The sequence below is a fragment of the Teleopsis dalmanni genome, chromosome 2 (assembly GCF_002237135.1).
Source record: "Teleopsis dalmanni isolate 2A chromosome 2, ASM223713v2, whole genome shotgun sequence".
Lineage (NCBI taxonomy): Eukaryota > Metazoa > Arthropoda > Insecta > Diptera > Diopsidae > Teleopsis > Teleopsis dalmanni.
The window spans coordinates 153,181,115-153,193,357 of record NC_051847.1 but is presented as its reverse complement, the minus strand read 5'-3'; positions in this window follow the sequence as shown (position 1 = coordinate 153,193,357).

Sequence of the window (12,243 nt, the reverse complement as noted above, 5' to 3'; positions counted from 1 at the left end):
TAAGAAATTGTCTCTGGCCAAGAACGCTTCAAGGTCTATTGGCATGCGTCCAGCCAATACTCCCGCAGCATCGTCCGAATACTGTACGGTAAGCACGGCAGATGCGTAGGTTTGACAATCTATGTGCACTTTTCATTAGACGTGAATACGACTTAATGGTTGTAGCATGTGCCCACACCGGAGCAGCATAAAGCATCACCGACTTGGAGACTGATGCTAAAAGAACTCTAGCGGTGTCCTTGGGACCTCCTATGTTTGGCATTAATCGAGATAATGCGTTGCAGACACGTGCTGCTTTATCTCCCGATTGTTTTAGGTGAGTTTTGAAACTCAACCTACTATCTAAGGTTACACCAAGATATGTAAGTTGGGGGCTAGATTGTATATCTACTCCACCCACTTTAATTGAGAGTTGTTCAATCTTTTTCCTACTTGTGATTAATAGCACCTCAGTTTTATGTTCAGCAAGCTCTAATCCGCTGTATTGCAGCCACGATTTAGCTGCCGCAATAGTAGCGCTGCAATTCCTAGCCACTTCGTCTAGAGTTTTTGCAACCACTACTATTGCAATATCATCTGCATACCCAACTACGTGCACTCCGTCCGGCTTTTCAATTCGAAGGATACCATCGTACATGATATTCCAAAGAATTGGCCCTAGAACTGATCCCTGGGGGACCCCTCCCGTAATCCTATATATTTTGGGTCCGGATTCTGTATCATATAAGAGTAATCTGTCTTTAAAATATGATGTTATAATTTTCAAAAGATATTCTGGGACTCTCATTTTCATCAGTGCATTTAAGATGCTACTCCACTCAGCAGTGTTGAAAGCATTTTTAACGTCTAAGGTCACTACCGCGCAGTACTTTTTAGTACCACCTAGCCACCTTACGCCCTTAGTAGCTTCCTTTGCAATGTTGCATACATGTAGTACAGCATCAACAGTACAGCGTTTAGGTCTAAAGCCAAATTGGTTATTTGATAGACCCTGACTTGCCTCTGTGAATTTTTCTAATCTAGAACTTATAATTCTTTCAAGGACCTTACCTGCAGTGTCTAATAAGCATAAAGGTCTATAAGATGATGGCAGTTCTGGGGACTTATTACCTTTAGGAATAAGCACCAATCTTTGCTTTTTCCAACACGAAGGGAAGATTCCTTCCTGTAGGCAGCTGTTGTAAACATCCGTAAATATAGAAGCTTGTTTTTGTATTGCCTTCTTCAGTACAGTATTGGGAATTCCATCCAAACCAGGAGATTTATTGGGCTTAACTCTGGAAGAAGCGGCTATGACTTCAGAATTTGTAACCGGAGGTATCCCATTTAAATCGGTGTTTATCGGTATTAAAATTCTAAGTTCTCCCTTTTTTGGGAACAAATGTTTCACGATATTCGCCATTATTTTAGGACATGAAGGTACCGAGCCTCTTAACCTCTTAAATTTACGCATTACTATTTTGTAGCCATCGCCCCAGACATTTTGGTCTACATCATTGATCAGAGTTTGAAAAGCTTTATTCTTACTCCTAATAATTGCCTTTTTAAGTTTAGATCTGTTCTCTCGGTATTTTTGTAGAAGCCTTTCCGCATCTACTCCCGATCTGTGACGTTGGAATTGCCTACGGGAGGCAAAGCACTGAGATCTTAGTAAAGCTATTTCTTCCGTCCACCAATAGTTTGATGGGCGCCCATTACCTCTGCCTTTTCTTGGCATTGATGCATCACAGACGTTGCATAATTCCTTCATAAGGTGATTTGATTTTTCAAAAGCATCCCCGACTCCGAAACTCATGTTTTCGGTCATGAATTCCATTATCTCTGTGTCAAGATACTTAGTTTTCCAGCCTATTTGCTGTGCTTTTCTCTGCGATTTTTTCAAAACAAACTTCTCTTTTAGCGATAAGGAAAAAAGAATTGCATGATGGTCGCTGTGGGTGTAGTGGTTTGTTACATTCCATTGCGAACCCCTTACTAATGACGGGCTGACAAAGGTGAGATCTATGTAGGAAACGCCTCTACCATTATCGAACGTTGGGCTATGCCCATTGTTCAGTTGTATTAGGTTTAGTGAGGTAAACGTTTCTAATAGGGCTCTACCTCGGCGCGTTGTATTACTACTGCCCCATTCGACTGCCCAAGCATTGAAATCCCCTGCAACAATGATGGGAGTTTTGTTTCTGATTGTTCCTGATAGCCTATCAAGAAACTCTTCAAATCTCTCTTGGGAGATATTTGGGGATATGTAACAGCTGCACACATAGATACCCCGGATTCTGACAAGTACTAGACCTTCTTTTTGTATCAATACTGTTGGTTCAAACACTATGTCCTGTCCTAGCCAAATGGCAGCCTTTGCAGTAGTATCTTGTACCCATTTGGAGGTTTCTTTTGATTTGTAAAACTCACTAATTATGAGTACATCTGTCTTTAATTCCAAAGCTGTTTGGGATAAAAGGTCTTGGGCAGCTTCGCATCGATTTAGGTTCAATTGCAGAAATTTAATCATTTTTTATAGCCTTCCTGTAGAATTCACATTTGGAACTTCTTGAGTAGTGTAGATTGCCACCGTTGCAGTTTTCCGGACATAGGATGCATTTTGGTTGCGCCGAGCACGTTTTTGCCCTGTGACCATCTTGTCCACATCTCATACATGTGCCTGATCTGTCATTATCGCTTTTGCACTGTCTAGCAGCGTGTCCAAATTGAAGACATTTGAAACACCTCATGGGTGTGATATGCTTTCTGATCCTACTGCGTACCCAGCCAACTCTGACTGAGGCAGCTGCAATCAATACACTGGCATCCTTAGTAGGAAGGTCAATAATTGCTGATCTTGTGCTGTCCCTTGCGGCACGCCAAAACTTGACGTTGATGTCACTTACATTTATTGCTGGAAATTGATCAGCAATCGCCGCGCGCACCTCTTCGTTGGATGTTATCTCGTCCAAATCCCTGCATTCTATTAGGGTGTGCTGTGTTAAAGATTTTTCACTAGCACAATTCTGAAGTGTGTTTTTCATTTCATTGCAGAAGTCCTTCGCTAAATTTCCAGCTTCTTTGGTAAGCTGAATCAATATGTCCCCCTCTTTAGTTTTTCGGATTTTGTTCACGTTTTTTCCGAATTCTTGTAGCTCTGGTTTTGTTTTAATGATCTTTAACATTTCAGCGTAAGACTTGTCTGCCGTCTTACTAATGAGAATTGCTTCCGGTTTTACTCTAGGCGCTTTAATGAGGTCCAGATTTGGCACAGTTTTCCCTTTTTTCTTTTGCACTAGCTGCCATTTGTGAAAATTCGTTTCCTGCTCCTTACTTCCAATTTCTCTAATTTGGACTTTGGGTGGTGGACCGTTCGGTTTTTCTTTCGCAGCACGCTTTAGTGCTCCCTGGGTTTGCACGCTAATGGAAGCTACACTCTTAGCCACCAACGGCACTTGTGGCCCCCTTTCTTGTTCCGTCTTATACATCTTAACTATCTGTGCAAGCAGATCCCGCATATCCTTATTAATATGCCTTTGTGATTCCATCATCGCAGATAGTTGTACCAGCTTATCCTCTACACTATCATCAGGCTTGGGGGATAAAGGTATGTTTAATACCTCCTTCTCCATTGTTTTTTGTACTGCGTTTTGTTTCCGCAGAGGTGATGTTTTTTGCCCACTCATACCTTTTCGATACCCTATTAATTTAATTAGATTTAATTAAATTAAAAGGGTATCCTAAATTAATTAAATTAAAATAATTTAATACCTGTAAATTTCAAATGCTCAAAATTCCAAATTCAAGTAAAAATTAAAATTTGCTAATAAATTTAAAATTTGCTAATTAAATTAAAATATTCTGCTAAATTGCTAAATCAGTGTACAAGATTACACGATTGTTTAGGTTTTTGTATAACAATTGATCTAATTATTTGATCGTTTTGTAACACTTATTCACTTTATAATGTTTCTGTTTAATAATTTCAATTGCTGTCTCTATCAGCTGATTTTATATGTGTGCAATTATTTTGCAAAACAAAAAAGCGCACAAAGTCAAACAAATTCAATAAAAATAAAAACAAAATATGTAAATTCAAAAAGTTGAATAATTTAAAATGAAATTTTTTAAAAAATAACACTTATCGGCTGCAATACAATTATGTTTTTATATTTGTGTTCTTTGCACTCATCGACCCCATGCATGCAAATCAAATCATGTTTCGGCATGGGAATAAACTCAAATGGACATTGGTCTTTATGAGGTAAACAGGAAAGTGCTGGAAATCCCCCTGCTTAAGTAGCAGCTAGCACATCGAATATGCTAAATTCTTGATAAAATATTGCCGAGATGATTGAAACCTCTTAAGAGGCCCTATGCTTCGCAAGGAAAAAACGACTACAGTAAGTAATCAAATGGCCAATTTTTTTTAAAAAGAAGAACAATAACTTCTGTACTCATACTTTTAAATATATAACCATGATAATAATTCCGATAATAATAAAAAATAGCATCATAAAATTTTACAGTTAATACCAATTTTTCAAGAATCTTTTAAGTTTTAAACTTTTTCCTTGTACGAGTAATTTATTAATTTTATTGCTTGGAACTTGGATTTTTCGATCGAAGTCAAAGTAATAAATTTGAGGAAAAAATTTCAGTGCATGGTTGATCGCATCTCAGAAATGCTAAGTACAGGCCGCAAATATCGCAAATATAGCAAATATCGAAGAGAAAGTCTCGTTTTCATCGTGGATTATTTAATAATATTTTTGGCTTAAGAGAAATATTATTTAAGTAAAAATGATGATTGAATGCGTAAAAATAAATATTGCACACACTTATTTGCATTCATTTAAAAAACATACAAATATTTAGAAACAGAAAAAAACAATTTTTATTTAAACTTAAGTAAAAATTTATTTTTGCAAATTTTTATGCAAATATTTACTTGCCAAAATCTGTTTTAGTGAAGATATTTTCCCGCTTAATTCGGTACCAACGCCAACTGTTGTTACGCGAAAATAAGTGAGAGCGATTAAAAAAATTTGTGTAACGATTAACGGCAACAATAACAATAACAATAACAACAACATCAGCAACAGCAACCTCAGCAGCAACAATACCGACAACAACAACATCGACAAAGTCAGTAATAAGTTTTTAATGCGCACGCAGGCCTAAGTGAAGCCGAGAAATATGGGTCAAAACGTTAATGAAGAAATTTTATGAAATGAGAAAATAAAATAAAAATTATTATTAAAATTTTTAAATGAAAAATGATGTAAAATAAATGCTTTTAAATGTATTAGTTTTCTTTTAAATATTTCAAATGATAATTACGATGCGGCAACCGCCACTGCAACTCGTAAAAATTAATTGTTAAACTTGAAGAAAAAAATAAAAAATAAAAAAAACAAATAACAAAAACAATCATATAACAAATAAAAAAAATATTCCGAAACTTTATGAAATATGTTAATTCAAATTATTTTTATTGTTATATTGTTTATATAAATGCAATAGTTGATCATTTTCTAGATTATTAAAACGTAATAGTATAATGACTAAGACAATAGTTTTTATTACATTAAGAAAGTATTTATTCCAATAAAAATTAAAAACAATGAGTTTCTTTCTATTTCATAATCAAATTTTCACTTAACTACTGGTTAAGTGAGTACACCCACTCAATTACTTAAGATTAGAGCGATTTGCACAGTACATATACTATTTACAAGATATTGGACGAAAGTACCAAATCTGTACTCAGCCTAACGAGAAAAATTACAAAATTTGAAAAAAAACCTTTACATCATTTACTAAAATAATTAAATCAAATATTGTCTTACTTTCTTTTTAAAAAAATTTTTATCCTTCTATTAATTATTACGTTGTGATACACAGCAACATAACATATATACATACACTAAAAAATAGCATAGTTTTAAAATAAGATATAAAATAATATAAAAACAACGTCCACAGTACACAAAACAACATCATTGTTGTTGCAAATTTGTCGATTTCTTTTACTTGCATAGATTTTGTATTTGTTCTTGTTAATGCTTTCTGTTCTCAGCAACAACAGTTCTTAACATATTATTATTGGAAAAGAAGGGATAGTGCACTCTGACTTAAAAGATCTATTGTGCCTGTTAGTCGAATTAGAGTGTTTCTCCAAGTCCGATTTCTTTAATAAAAGACAGTATAGAAATACCCTCCCAGGTGTTTCTTCCGCTTGTGCATCAGTGCCGGGCACTCCCCAATCACACGGTATGCAGTCTCTTCTGTACAGTATCTGTAGTCTAAGTTGGATTGAATTCATAACTTCGATATGTGATTATTCAATCTACATTGACCGGCCAATAATCCTATTCTTAACATAACTCAATTATAAAAAGTTTTGCATATTACAATGTAAACAAAAGTTATACAATAACTAAATAAGAGTAATTATATATACTCGTATAAACAAAAGAACTACTTCCTACACTGTGCTTCTTGATTTTGAGGTGTTATCTTTAGTAACCGATACATTTATGTGCAACATTAACATAAGTTATTGTCGTATTAAAACTGCAGTATCAAATGGAAGGGTACTTGGTCCGGTGTTCTATATCAGAGCTATCAATAATACGGCATATGGTCCACATGCGACTAATGTTTGTGAGGGCCACGACATGTTTTTAATCCATTGTAATTACGCAAATTTTCTTTTGGTTTATTGGTAAAACTACATTATTTTATATTATGGAATATTAAATAGATAAATTTAAATTGAGTAGTTAATAAAATTACTACCGTATTTTTATTTTAGTCGAACGTTTGTATCTGTTTCTGCGGCCCTCCAATCTGTACAGTGATTTATATTGCATTTCCGCGATCGCATCCGGTCTGAACAGCCCTGCTCTACATTATATACACAACTGATAACTCTGTCATATAGTTACAATAGTGGTAAACCCTCCTGCCAATTCTTTACAAGAAAATTACTAAATTATTAAATTAATATTCCTTTGTTTTGAAATGTCTACCATTGAGCATTATACATAAAACATCATATGATAAATACTTTACAAATGAATATTATCTTTAGTATGAGTTCGTGAAAACTCATAAACTGACTGATGATTTGTTTTGAAACATATTTTGTGAATATTAAATATTCAGATTGATCAATATGTATAATTAAACAGAAAACTAATTATATAGCGTTTTCGATTAATAAATCTGGGGTACATTTTTCAATCGAGATGCTCTTTTAATGCACTTTTAGTGTAATTTTTAATTTTTAATTGGTAAATCTGGGGCAAAATGTATAACACTTGAGATTAATTTAAAATACTCTAGATATTTTTCCAGAGCAGCAAGATTACCCTAAAATTAATAGCTGTTTTATATGATTTGACAGATAAAATGTGATTTGATAGTTATGAAACATATAAAGGTATACCAATACTACTCCAAAAATTTTCGATTGGACAACAAATTTTTGACAGATCGAGAGTAAATGTAGATTGAATCCAGATTTACCAATTGAAAACGTCACTTCATAGTTTCATAACCAATAAGTAGGGAATTATATCTATAGGGATATTATTTCTATACTGTTTCTATTTTTGCTCACCGCAAATTCTTACAAGTTATTAAATTATTTGTCTATAGTAGAATCTATTAAATATTTTCTTTTCTTTAATTTCGATTAGAATCGATCATATTTTCGTTAGCTATTAGTCGTAGTTTTATAATATTTTATCCATAATTTTTTCCCGATTATTTTGAAACGAAAATAAAAGTAATTCTTTTTCAGTCCGCCACTGAGTCATCAGTCATTGTGTAACCGCCACTGTATGCCATCGTCGACATCATAATTTCAATAATACAAGAAAAATTTAATAAACATCAAAGAAATTACAATATTAATCACGTTGGCGATATTCGCTGAAGTTTGATAATTGCAGACATATTTTATTATTGGAACGTGTGTGGATTAAAAAATAATCAAATTTATATGGATTACAACAATTTTTAATAATAAATAAAGTTATATAATATTTGTGGCTTTAATACAATATTTTTGTAAGTTCACAACTATTTTTTTTTTTTTGTATATTTGAATACTTGAATTTATTTTGTATTAAATAAGCAGAGACTACCTACCAAATGTGTTAAAATTGTGTAAATAATTTTTTATATTACCTTATGACCTTATAATATATTAAAAATTACTTACTCAAAGACAAATATTTCATATTACATATATTGTACTATATAAATTGATTTTTATTTTTAATTTTATTTTTATTAATATACGGCCATAGAATCATAGAAAACTTAAATATAGACTGCATGTTTATATATAAATATTTACTGATGAGTAGAAGTAAATAGAAGAGTAGATAATATGTGAAAGTGTAATCAATTTACTAGGTTGATAAGTTTAAAGAGCATCCACAATTCCTTTCTAAAACCTCTCTATGGATTAGGATACAGTAACCTCCTTTCTCTCATAAAAATAAGAAGAACAAGAACAAAAAGGATGGGTTATTATAACAGGATTTACACAATCAAAATCACTTATTGATACCTTATAACAGTAGAAGATACTAGAATTGTATGAATCTATCAAAGAAAAAACTTAGAATCATTATAGGAATCTTAACAGCAGTGCCCTGTTAACTAAAATATCATCTTATGAGACTGGATATATTATTATTAATTATTATTTATTGATTCAAAAAACTTCATACAGCACTTACAAAAATTATAGAATTTTAATTAAAATCTAAATTGACAATAACGTATTTGTTATGTGTCAGATTGGCAAACAAAAGGAGGTGCATATTATTAAAATTATTATTTATATAAATTCATCAATAATTAATCTTCTGTAACTTAAAACACCGGGTATTTATACTGATGCAAACTGTCTATTCTGCGAAGAGAACGAAGAGTCAGACACGCATGTGCTGTTAAAATGCTTTGCATGCATTAGCCAAGGAATAGACTCCTGGGAATGTTCCCTTATGGAAGAAGCAATAAAATTATGTAAAATAGGTTCTATACTTCTTCTTATAGACGCAACAGGACTTAGCGACTAACTCTAAACCTAGAAGGGGGCACAATAAACAGACATTCGAAAAGTTACATCCCATATCAATATCAACATCGCATAATAATAATAATCCATAATTCCGTAATGCTATAATGTGTATCATAAGAACCTATATACAATTTAAATTAATTATTTGAAGCCATTTGAAATTGCAGTATGATACACACATTTTTAACAAGAAAACAAAAAATTTAAATTAGAAAATACTAATTCTTTCGAAAATTATTAAATGCCATGCTCTAGTTCCATTATAAATGTGTGAAAGAAAACAAAAACATATCCATTTATACGTAAGTCTATTTTAAGTAGAGTAATCAAATAAAGCTCAACGTGCTAATAGCTTCATTCCTCTATTTAATATATAATTTTGCTATTTATTATGAGTCTCTATTATAAATAAATTATGTATAAAATATAAAACTTCAATTAAAGTACATTAAGTATTGAATTGTCCTTAATGATAGACATTTTATTTTTATGTTTATAATAGAAAATAATGTTCATTTGATAAATTGTCGTCGTACCTCCCCTTAGAATTGCTTCTATTGATTTTCAGTTGAAATAACTTTTCTTTTATTTTTTAATAAAACTTCAGTTCCACTGATGGGTTTGAATAATAAAGAATGAGATCCCATTTCTAGTTTCAAAAGAACTTTAATAAAGCACAACAAGAGTTTTAATAAAAATATTGTTTTTAGAATCGTGAATTGATTGTAATATTATTCCTATTATTTGTTTTAATTAAAATTGTAGAATATTAACATAATTAATCATTTTAATGTCAAAAAATTAAATAGCTTTAAATAATATCAATTATACTTATGTACTTCAGTAGCTATATTTCTAAATAAAATACTTGTTATTATACAAAAAGGAAAAGAAAATTAGGATAATCATCGAGACTAATACTATGTTTCCACTGCTTACTTAGTAAGTGTGACTTACTAATTAAATTTTGTTAATCATACAAAGAGCTTGCGTGTTTTTAACTTACTTGAAAATAAAGTAAGAAAAATTAGACCAAAAATGTCGAATACAACCTTTAAAAATAAATTTCCCACAAGGGAAATTACCAAAATTTTAAATATTTATCTTAAGTTGCATACGTGAAATGTAAACAAACAACAGCTGAGCCGTAAACAAACGTACTGAGAAAGTAAGTATTAAATAAAATCCTTTTATTTTTATTAATTGAATATATTATAGGTATATAAAGTATTTATATATGTATATAAATGATTTAATAATTCAAATAAATATTTAATTTTTTGTGTGATATATTATAAAGTGCAGTTTATTTAAACAAACAAAAGCTTTCTTAGAACTTTCAAACAACTTTCTGATTCATAAAAGTTCTTTTACATGCATAAAGTAACTTATATCAATGGAAACCTTAAGTTACTTAAAGTAATTTAAGTACTTAAAGTAATTTAAGTAACTTAATAAGTAAGTAGTGGAAACATGCTATTCTTTAAGGAACTTTTAAGGAATCAGCTTTAATGCCAGATTTAATTTCATGTCTGCATTGTTATATTATAGCCAATATAGGTAAAGTCCTAGCCTTCTCAATATTAACTAAACAATTAAATTAATTATTATTTCCATTCATCTCCGAAAACGATATGAAGAACTTGAATATTTTGGTATTTCATTTGTTTATTTGTTTATAAAATAAGCCATTAGCACTTAACGTTAATGAAATAGTTTCGCTTAATTAATGTCTATCATAAAAGCAATAAACTTTAAGTTCACATGAAATCATATATTGAATATAAATTATTTAGATATTAATTATATGAGAATCTTTTGAGTTTTCTGTCTAACAAATAAACATTTCAAGCAAATTTCTCAAAATGTTAAGTCATCAAAATTTCAAACTGAAAATTCGTGCCTGGACTTACAAAGAGTATAAATTCATCTACTTGTGTTGTGAAATACTTGGCTTAATACAACTTGAACCTGGAGTTAAAACCACCCGATTTAGACTTCTGGGATATAAACTGATTCAAATTTGCAGCTTTTTAGCGAATAGTTTCCTACTGTTAACGTCCGCATATATTTTGCTCCTTTATAGTATAGGGTTTTTCTGCGAGCAGCTGACCACCCCAACCAAATTAACTATTCAAAGGAGAATCATTTTCACTGCAGTCGTGTATATAACAAGTATTTCTTTAGTGATATACAGTACATTTGCATTCAAATTGCGCAGAAAATCAATATTTTACTTTAAAGAATTAAATAAATTTTTGTGCTTCAGTCAGAAAGTGAAGTTTCTTACACTAAACATTCATGTAAACACTCCTTACTTGGTTTACGTAAATTGCCATTGGATCATATCAGCATTCCTGCTTGCAGCTTCTCATATGCAGATTATACTTGATACTCTAAGTGTTGATTTACTTCTAGTTTGTTATGTTATATTGTATGAGTTTTGGTATCAAGTGGTTATATTCTATTACATAGAATTGCTAGCTCAGTACTCCAACTGTAACGCTTTTTTAAATCGAAAATTATATCAAATTGATTATCAAGGTGTCGGGGACATTATAGACTTACAGCGAGAACTGGAAATGCAATTTCTTCATATATCAAAGTACTGCGAACCATTTTTACTGTGTATTCTAGTGCGTGAATTTTTCTCAGGTGTACTGCTTTACGAGGCGTTAAGATGCAGTTTTTACTTGGAAGGAGTTCAAACTTTATATCGTCTGCTCTCCGTATTACCGACTATTGCATTAATAGCTTTCGAAATATTTGATTTCGGAGTGATTTCAAAATTACGTGACAATATAGTTAAGGAATTGGATTTATTTAAAGATGCTTTATATGCTATAGTTCCTCATATAAATGAAAGCGAGGATGTTATCTTCAAACATCGATTAATGCAACAAGTAAGCAAAAAAGCACTATGGTATTTTCATGAGTATAATATATACTTTTGTTATTATTATAGATTGATGTTGCTATGATATTTTCAAAATTGCATATCACAAAGATATCAACATATAATTTGTTCGATTTTCAAATTGATAAGATGTTTGCTGCGATCAGCGTCATTATCTCTGTTGCAGTTATATCACTGCAATATTACGCCAAAGAAGCCAAGGTTGGAACTGATAAGGGTTTCTGCACTAATAATTTACTAA